The sequence below is a fragment of the Thamnophis elegans genome, chromosome 11, assembly GCF_009769535.1.
Source record: "Thamnophis elegans isolate rThaEle1 chromosome 11, rThaEle1.pri, whole genome shotgun sequence".
NCBI lineage: Eukaryota > Metazoa > Chordata > Lepidosauria > Squamata > Colubridae > Thamnophis > Thamnophis elegans.
This window is the reverse complement of record NC_045551.1, coordinates 67628975-67638193: the sequence shown is the minus strand read 5'-3', so window position 1 is coordinate 67638193 and position 9219 is coordinate 67628975.

The window sequence follows — 9219 nt, the reverse complement described above, 5'->3', positions numbered from 1 at the left end:
ACTCGATTCATTCTCCAATTTGCAGCCACTCCAGATCTTTACGTGAGATTGCCTCCGTTATTGTGACTATTGTTATTACCGTTCGCTGTTAACTCTTTATTTACTTGTCCTGTGGGCAAAAATTGAGCAATTATGTCTTCGGGATCTAATGGATCTATTCTGGGATGCAATAGATCACAGATCTATTCTGTGATGCACATTATCTTCAGGCTCTCTTTTACTGAAATGAGATCAGAAAGCCAGAGAATCGATACTTCCATATCCATACATTGCAAATTGCTTTCTAGGCTATTCTAAGCTGCCTTAACAGAGGGAGAGAATCAAGATCACGTGAAGAGTTAATACCACTTTATAAGGCCTTGGTAAGGCCACACTTGGAATATGGCATCCAGTTTTGGTCGCCACCAGAGGTGGGTTCCTACCAGTTCGCACCTATTCGGTAGAACGGGTTGGTCAAATCTACCGAACCGGTTAGAAGAGGTTCCACCAGTGGACCCGGAAAGCAGGCCACACCTACAGAAGAGGCTCCAAATTTTTTTGAAACCCACCACTGGTCCTTGGATATGATTATTCTACACTATCATGCTCCTATTTATAAAACTCAGCGCCTCTGTGAAAGGCAAGGATGACTACTGCGTTTGTGGTGCAATCAGAACATTGCGTGTGTTGAAGTTGTTTTAACGCAAACCAAAGATGCCTTTTAAAAAACAAGTTTACATCCTATTCTTATGCATGCCAGTGCTGTGTGTGAGGTAATTTAAGGTGGTTCTGACAAGTGTCGTCGGCATCTTCATATCCGGTCACATGGGTGGCAAGCCACTCCCATCCAGTTACATGGGCAGCAAGCCACTCCCACAAAGGAGGCCACACCCACAGAGTAGGTTCGAACAATTTTTGAAACCCACCACTGGTCGCCACGATGTAGAAAAGATGCTGAGACTCTAAAAAGAGTGCAGAGAAGAGCAACAAAGAGGATGAAGGTGCTGGAGACTGAAACATACAAAGAACAGTTGGAGGAATTTGGTACATCTCATTTAATGAAAAGAAGGAACAGGGGAGACGTAATAGCACAGTTCCAATATCTAATCAGCTGCCACAAGAAGGTTACTGCAAAATCCCCATTTCTTCCTGATCAGCTGGGACTCGGGAGGCAGAGAATAGATGACACTTCTGACTGGCCTGGCCCTTTAAATCCAGTGGTAGTAGGTGGTATTTACTGGTTCTCCGAACTACTCAAAATGTCCGCTACCAGTTCTCCGGAACTGGTCAGAACCTGCTGAATACAGCTCCCTTTATTCCAGCAGCCGACACACAGACACACAAGCTCATAAGGCACTACAGATTCCAAGAAGGATTCTGATAATTTCCAGAGAGAATTCGGAACTGCAAGCTATCAGTGACTGACCGGCAGGGAGATGAATAGTTTTCTGCCCCACCTATTCATCTCCGCCCCCTGTCTTTGATTCTCAGAGCTAGGGTGGGGCTTCGCTAGCAATGGTGGCCTTTCTGTCCCAAGGACCGGCCCATAGATTTCCACTGCTCTCCTCTCCTCTGCCACAGTTATTCATCTCCACTCCCTACCTTTTATCCTCAGAACTAGGATGGGGCTTCGCTAGCAGCGGTGGCTCTTCTGTCCCAAGGACCGGCCCATAGATTTCCACTGCTCTCCTCTGCCTTCTGCACATCAGCACTGGACCCAGCTGTTCCTCCTCTTCCTCATCAGCCACCTACAGACCTCGGGGATATTGACTCTCCATCTGAGTGCTGAAGGACAGTCCAGGCTCTGCCTCTCTCTCTCTCTCCCTCCCTCCTTCCCTCCCTCCCTCCCTCCCTCTCTCTCTGCCAGCTCCATTCCCCTTTCCCCCATGGAGCTCTCAGATTGCCTTGATGACTCTCACACCTCCTTCTCTAACTCGGCTCGGGAGGAGCTGGCCACAACAAAAGGCAGTAACAGAGCAGTGGTGGGTTTCAAAAATTGTTCGAACCTACTCTGTGGGTGTGGCCTCCTTTGTGGGAGTGGCTTGCTGCCCATGTGACCGGATGGGAGTGGCTTGCCACCCATGTGACCGGATATGAAGATGCCGACGACACTTGTCAGAACCACCTTAAATTACCTCACACACAGCACTGGCATGCATAAGAATAGGATGTAAACTTGTTTTTTAAAAGGCATCTTTGGTTTGCGTTAAAACAACTTCAACACACGCAATGTTCTGATTGCACCACAAACGCAGTAGTCATCCTTACCTTTCACACAGGCACTGAGTTTTATAAATAGGAGCATGATAGTGTAGAATAATCATATCCAAGGACCAGTGGTGGGTTTCAAAAAATGTTTGGAACCTCTTCTGTAGGTGTGGCCTGCTTTCCGGGTCCACTGGTGGAACCTCTTCTAACCGGTTCGGTAGATTTGACGAACCGGTTCTACTGAATAGGTGCGAACTGGTAGGAACCCACCTCTGTAACAGAGGTTAAAGTATCTTTCACTTTTTTGAAGTTTTACAGGCTTACGTTGCCCACTTCTACCATGGTACCCTCTCCTCTCAATGTTTATTAAGAAATTTGGCAGTTAGGAAGGGCCCTTCAGCCATCTAGCTTGGCGTTGCCTGCAGAGTTCGCGCGAGCGACCTTTGGGTTTCAGTTGGGACAAAGCGATTTGATACTTCATAAGACTTATGGGCCCCAGAATCCCATGCGTTTGTTTCCATACCTGGGGAAACGTAGCAGAGAAGATGGCATTTGCTCCTTTCACATTCCCCTGAATTAGAAGTGATATTGGAGTGGGCTCAAGGGGTCAGGAAACTGAAGGCCCAAGATAGCTGCAGCCTTCCAAACGATGACAAAAGGCTCCACATGTGAAAACAATAATCTGAGTCTCCCACATGACTGTCTCTTTTCATTTTTGACATCATCAGCGGCAGGAGGAGGGAGAGAAGTTATGTCAGCTCCGGTTTCCCTTACAATCTTTCCCCAATGATAAAATATCAACCTTTTCTTAATGCTGTATACCCTGCATGAAACTTAGCACTTTGCTCGAATCGTGTGACCTTTTCAAAAATTTATCTTTTGATTTCCTGACCAGTCTGCTATTTACTTTCAGATTAGAAGTTCCCTCCCCCCACAAACTAAGGCTGGAGGGCAAATAAGAAGGATTCATCGGGTATTGGATAAAGCCAGCAGCAATACAACCCACGCTCTCGCTGTTCCTTTTAATTAATCTACTCATTTGCATTCCCTCCCCTTCTTTGAAATACGAGACAGGGGGTTTTATTCTTAAATGTTATGGCTTTAATATGGATTTCATCAGTTCTAAAGCAGGGGTATCGAACTGGATTTTTGGGAGGCCCGGATCAGCATTGTAGATGTCCTCTGTGGGCTCTCTGAGTTGGGGTGGGGTGGGGGAGGAGACAGGACAGATGCCCTTCTGCAGCACTAAACCTCCGGCTAAAATGGGCCATGGGCAGAGGTGGTATCTGACCGGTTCTGGAGAACCAGTAGCGGAAATTTTGAGTAGTTCGGAGAACTGGCAAATAGGCTGGCCACGCCCCTGCTGCCTCCCAGCTGATCTTCTTTTATTGCCCTGCACAAGAGAATGGAGTTGGAAAGCAGGTTAGTGGGGTGGGGAGAGAATGGGGATTTTGCAGTATCTTCCTCTACCACACCCACACAGCCATGCCACATACACAAAGCCACACCCACAGAACCGGCAGCAAAAAATTTGGCCCTACACAGCCTGTTTTCAGGCCCTGCACAGCCTGTTTTCAGCCTGGATGGATTCCTGCAGCACCGTGCTGATCAAAATGGGCCATGTGGGATCACCCCCCTTCCCCACCCCTGCAGCCTGCTTTTGCTAGCAGAGGCACTGTGGGCCAGTCTTTTGCTATATCCAGGCTGGCTGGATCTTAGCACCCTGTGGGCTGGATACGGCCCATGGGCCTTGAGTTTGACACTCCTGTTCTACAGTCACTTTAGGGCTCCAAAGAGTGAAATGCAGTCAGCCCATCTCTTACAAATTGATGGGTACACTTATTTGCTTCTGCTGAAGTTGGGGATCAGATGGAATTACACAGAGGCTCCATTGAGACGAACCGAGGTGGCGCAGTGGTTAAATGCAGCACTGCAGGCTACTTCAGCTGACTGCAGTTCTGCAGTTCGGCTGTTCAAATCTCACTGGCTCTGGGTTGACTCAGCCTTCCATCCTTCCGAAGTGGGTAAAATGAGGACCCGGATTGTTGTTGGGGAAAATATGCTGACTCTGTAAACCACTTAGAGAGGGCTGAAAGCCCTATGAAGTGGTATATAAATCTGCTATTGCTATTGCTATTGTGTAGGTTGTATGAACCTCGAATTTGACGTGATACGAATCGGTCAGCCTTGTGAGGTAGTACCGACAAGAAGGCCACTAGGGGTGAAATCCAGCAGGTTCTAACAGGCTCCACAGAACTGGGTAGTGGAAATTCTGAGTAGTTTGTAGAACCGGCAAATACCACCCTTGACTGGCCCCAGAGTGGGGAGAGAATGGGGATTTTGCAGTATCCTTCCTCTGCCATGGCTACCAAGCCACGCCCACAGAACCGGTAGTAAAAAATTTGAATTTCACCACTGAAGCACACCCAGAAATACTAGCTGTGACTTTATTGTAAGGGTTTGCAATGTTGTATTACACCCTTTGCCTTTTGCACTCTGATTGATGCACCATCCTAATATCGGAAGATGCATTAGGCCATTGCTGAAGGCAGGGCCGGATTTTCCTATAGGCTAACTAGGCTTCAGCCTAGGGCCTCAAGATCAAGAGGGGCCTACATTCAAATTGTTAGCAAAATTAAAATTACACTACTCTAAAAACAGTGAACACTAAAACACTGAACCGAAAATAAGGAGAAATTCTACGCATATGACTAATAAACAAACATAAAAATGTATTGGTTAAGACCGTTCCAGCGCCGCAGCAGTTGGGGAGCCCGCCCACATTCCCGGCACTGGGGTTGGGCGAGAGGCACAGCTGCTCTGAGTAGCCGCCCCGTCGACACGGAGCCCACCAGCGGGCCAGGCAGGTGAGGGCGAGGGGGCCGAGCTGGGCAGCTGAGCGCAGCAGGGGAGGCGGCTGGCCTCGCTGCCTTTGCCGCAGAGCAGAGCCGCCCTCCGTCGGGAGGCCCGCTATATATATATTGATATATATTGATGTATATCACAGTAATGATGTATTTTATTGTCTCTCATGTAATTTACAAACTTAAAAATGGGAGGTGAAAGGGCCTCATAAGTGGAATAGCCTAGGGCCTCTTTTCATCTAAATCCCGCCCTGGCTCAAGGGCTTCCTGTTGAGATGGAGGGTAACAATTCTCCGCGTTGGCTGCAGAGGCCTTCAGGAAAGCCTTACTGGCCTTGCCAAATGAAGACGTTCCTGAAGGCCTCTGATAACAAATAAGAGGCCGGGGGCAACATGTGCAAGTGTGGTGAGTCAGTGGATGATTCCCCCTCCCCAAAAATAAGACCTGTTGCCTTTTTTGGTGACAAAAAAATATAAGACAGGGTTAGCGGTTCCTACCGGTTCAGACTGGTTCAGCTGAACACGTAGTAACTTGGCGGCCTGGATCAAGGTGACGCAGGATTGCCACGCCCCCCGAACCGGTTCTCCTAGGGCGGCGCCATCTTGCTTTTCACTTCTGCGCATGCGCAGAACAATTTGGATTGCAACATTTTATTCCCCCCCCCGCATTTTTTAAAGGTTTTGCACATGCGCAGACCTTTTGATTTGCAAATGCGCACCGAACCACCAGCAACTCATCCCTGGGCAGGGTCTTATTTTTGGGAAAAACACGGTCTGCGTTTATAAATGTTCCTTTATTTAGATCTCTGTCCTATATTTATTCATTCATTCCATTATCTAGATTAGAGCGATAATGTGTCTTTCCCCCCCATTGATCAGAACGGAAACGCTTTGAAACCTTTCTTCCCCCCCTATTGTTGAAAGGAAAAAAAAAATGGGCTTCGGTTGGAAAAAAATCAAGCTGCAATTTCCTCTCGTTTTCTCCTCTCCCGATGCTTTCAGCACTTCAAATGGGCCTTGCCAATTTAACCCCATCGCTAACTGAACTTTCGCCACTGCGGTAAGAGCCAGGGAACTTTTGCTGATTTTGTTATCAAAAGATATATGATTATCCAGCTAATAGGCTTCCTCTGGCTGGAAAAAAATCTATTTTTATGACAGCGATAGATTCTCACAAAAGGAAAAGGCAGCTCGGAGACCCCCACTAGCTATGGAGAAGTTTTACAGCTGAATTAGATCTTGTGCTGGCTTTTGATTAAATCATATTCCCGCCATGATCTTTTCCCCTCTTGGATCTCACCCAAGGTTAGAAATGTGCATTTATTGGGGTTTTTTTTCCTTGTAAGAGCAAAAAAAAAAAAAAAAAAAAAAAACCAGTCTATGTAACACTCAGAAATGGTTGTTGCGGGTTAAGGAAACCTTGAAAATTGGAGTCTCCCTATCTGGAAGTCGCTTAGGAGGGAACCTTAGCTGAGAGGACCTGGCTGTGGTTTTGCAAGGAATGGATCTTCCAGAATGGCTGAGTTAGGATATCCCTCCTCTCCTCTCTTCCTCTCTCCTTTCTTCTTTCCTCTTCTCTCCTCCCCTCCCTTCCTCCTCCTCCTCCCCATTTCCTTTCCTTTCCTGTCCTTTCCTCTTTCCTTTCCTCTCCTCCTCCTCCTCCTTTCCTTTCCTTCCTCCTTCCTCCCTCTCCTCTCCTCCCCTCCCCTCCCCTTTTTCCTCTCCTCCCCTCTCCTCTCTCCACTCCACTCCCCGCCTCCTTAGGTCAACTGCTGTCGGCATTACTGCTGGTTTGGTGCGCACACAATTTTGTCCATAAATAGGTCTGTGCATGCACAGAACATCAAAAAAATGAAAAAAAAAACCCAAAACTTGCCATGCCGACTGAGAAATCAGTTTGGAGGTGTGGCAGGCCTGGGTCACTGCTAGTTCCGGAGACCGAGGCTGGCAAACCACTACCGGTTCAGCCAAACTGGTCTGAACTGGTAGGAGTTTACCTCTGCTCTTCCTTTCCTTTCCTTTCCTCTCTCTCCCCTCCCCTCTCCTCCCTTTCCTTCCCTTCCTCTTCCCTTCCCCATTTTAGAAATAGTTTGCCAGTGCCATTTTTCTAAGGCTGAGAGAGAGAGAGAGAGAGAGAGAGGGAGAGGGAGAGGGAGAGAGGGAGGGAGAGGGAGTGGGAGAGTGACTGGCTCCAGATGGCTCAGCTGCCTTTGTGCCTAAGATAGACTACAGTTCAGTGGTGGGTTTCAAAATTTTTAGAACCTCTTCTGTAGGTGTGGCCTGCTTTGTGGGAGTGGCTTGCCAGCCATGTGACCGGGTGGGAGTGGCTTGCCAGCCATATGACCGGGTGGGAGTGGCTGGCCAGTCATGTGACTGGGTGGGCTTGGCCAACTTGTAAAATGTGGTGAAACTCACTTAACAACACTCTTGCTTAGCAACCAAAATGTTGGCTCAGGAACTCTGGCATTTGAAGCACGCAAGTCTTAAAGCTGTCAAGTTACAAAAAAAAAAAAACCCCAGGGGTGTTCAAACTTGACAGCTTTAAGACTTGTGGACTTCAACTCCCAGAATTCCTCCTCTCGCTCTTCATCTTGATGATGTCCGGACGGGCGGGGGGAGAGAGCTGGAACCGGTTCTAAATGGCACTGTAGATTTGTGGAACCTCTTCTATAGAAGAGGTTAGAACTGGCAGGAACCCACTCCTGCTACAGTTCGTGGTCCCACTACATCCAAACTGGCTCTCATCTAGCCGTGGCCAAAGGCCAAAATAAAATCTCTTCTTAGTACCATAGAATAATAGAGTTGGAAGGAACCCGAGGGTCTTCTAGTCCACCCCCCCTGTTCAAGCAGGAAACTCTTATAGCATTCTGGATAAATGGTTGTCCAATCCCTTCTTGAAAACCTCAGTGATGGAGCACTTCTTTTAAAAAAAAAGTAGACTGTCCCTTGTCCAAAGTGGGAACTACCTCCCTGCTCCATAATGTTTTAATGCAAAGGGTTAGTCCTTATATTTGAAAGACAAATGAACACTGAAGGTGGCATTTAATTTCATTGTAGGATGTTTAATGACAATAAAGTAAACTAAAGTAAACGAGGAAGGCGAGCCCAACTGGGAAACTGGGTGCCAAAATATCAGAGAGAGTCTAGATTTTATGCCACAAGAATGAACTTAATTGATTTAGTTTTGAGTTCCAACACTTTGCTCATAAGGCACCACAGCTGGATCTGGTCCCACTAAAACCAGTCTGCCTTAAGGCCAAGTAATGACTTGAACCCCAAGCAGCTACATGATGTTGAACCAAGACCCTGCAAATTGCTCCTCATTTCCTCTCCTCTTTCAAAAATGGTTGCAAAGCAATCTAAGGGAGGAGAGTGGCGTTCTGAATTTAACTTCAGGGATCTCCTTGGTCCGTTGGATCCCAGCCAACCTATTCAGGATATAAAGTCAATTCAGCATCTCAGGTCATAAGGAGGCGAGCATGGTGCACAGTTATATATTCTAGGGTTATGGTCTGGAAATTGTAATTGGGGGCTCTATGTTCTGACTCCTATGTTTAAATTCTACTTTTAATTTAGCCATTAGCATTCCATTTAATTTATTGTGTTTTAGACAAGCCTTCAGTAAACAGAATAGAATAAAATATTGGAATGGAATGGAATAGAATAAAATAAAATAAAATAGAATAGACTATTGGAATGGAATAGCAATAGCAATAGCAGTTAGACTTATATACCGCTTCATAGGGCTTTCAGCCCTCTCTAAGCGGTTTACAGAGTCAGCATATCACCCCCAACAACAATCCGGGTCCTCATTTTACCCACCTCGGAAGGATGGAAGGCTGAGTCAACCCTGAGCCGGTGAGATTTGAACAGCCGAACTGCAGAACTGCAGTCAGCTGAAGTAGCCTGCAGTGCTGCATTTAACCACTGCGCCACCTAGACTATTGGATTGGAATGGAATAGAATAGAATAATGGAATGGAATGGAATGGAATAGAATAGAATAAAATAAAATAAAATAAAATAAAATAAAATAAAATAGACTATTGGAATGGAATAGACTATTGGAATGGAATGGAATGGAATGGAATAGAATATTGGAATGGAATGGAATAGAATGGAATAGAATATTGGAATGGAATGGAATAGAATAGAATAGATTATTGGAAT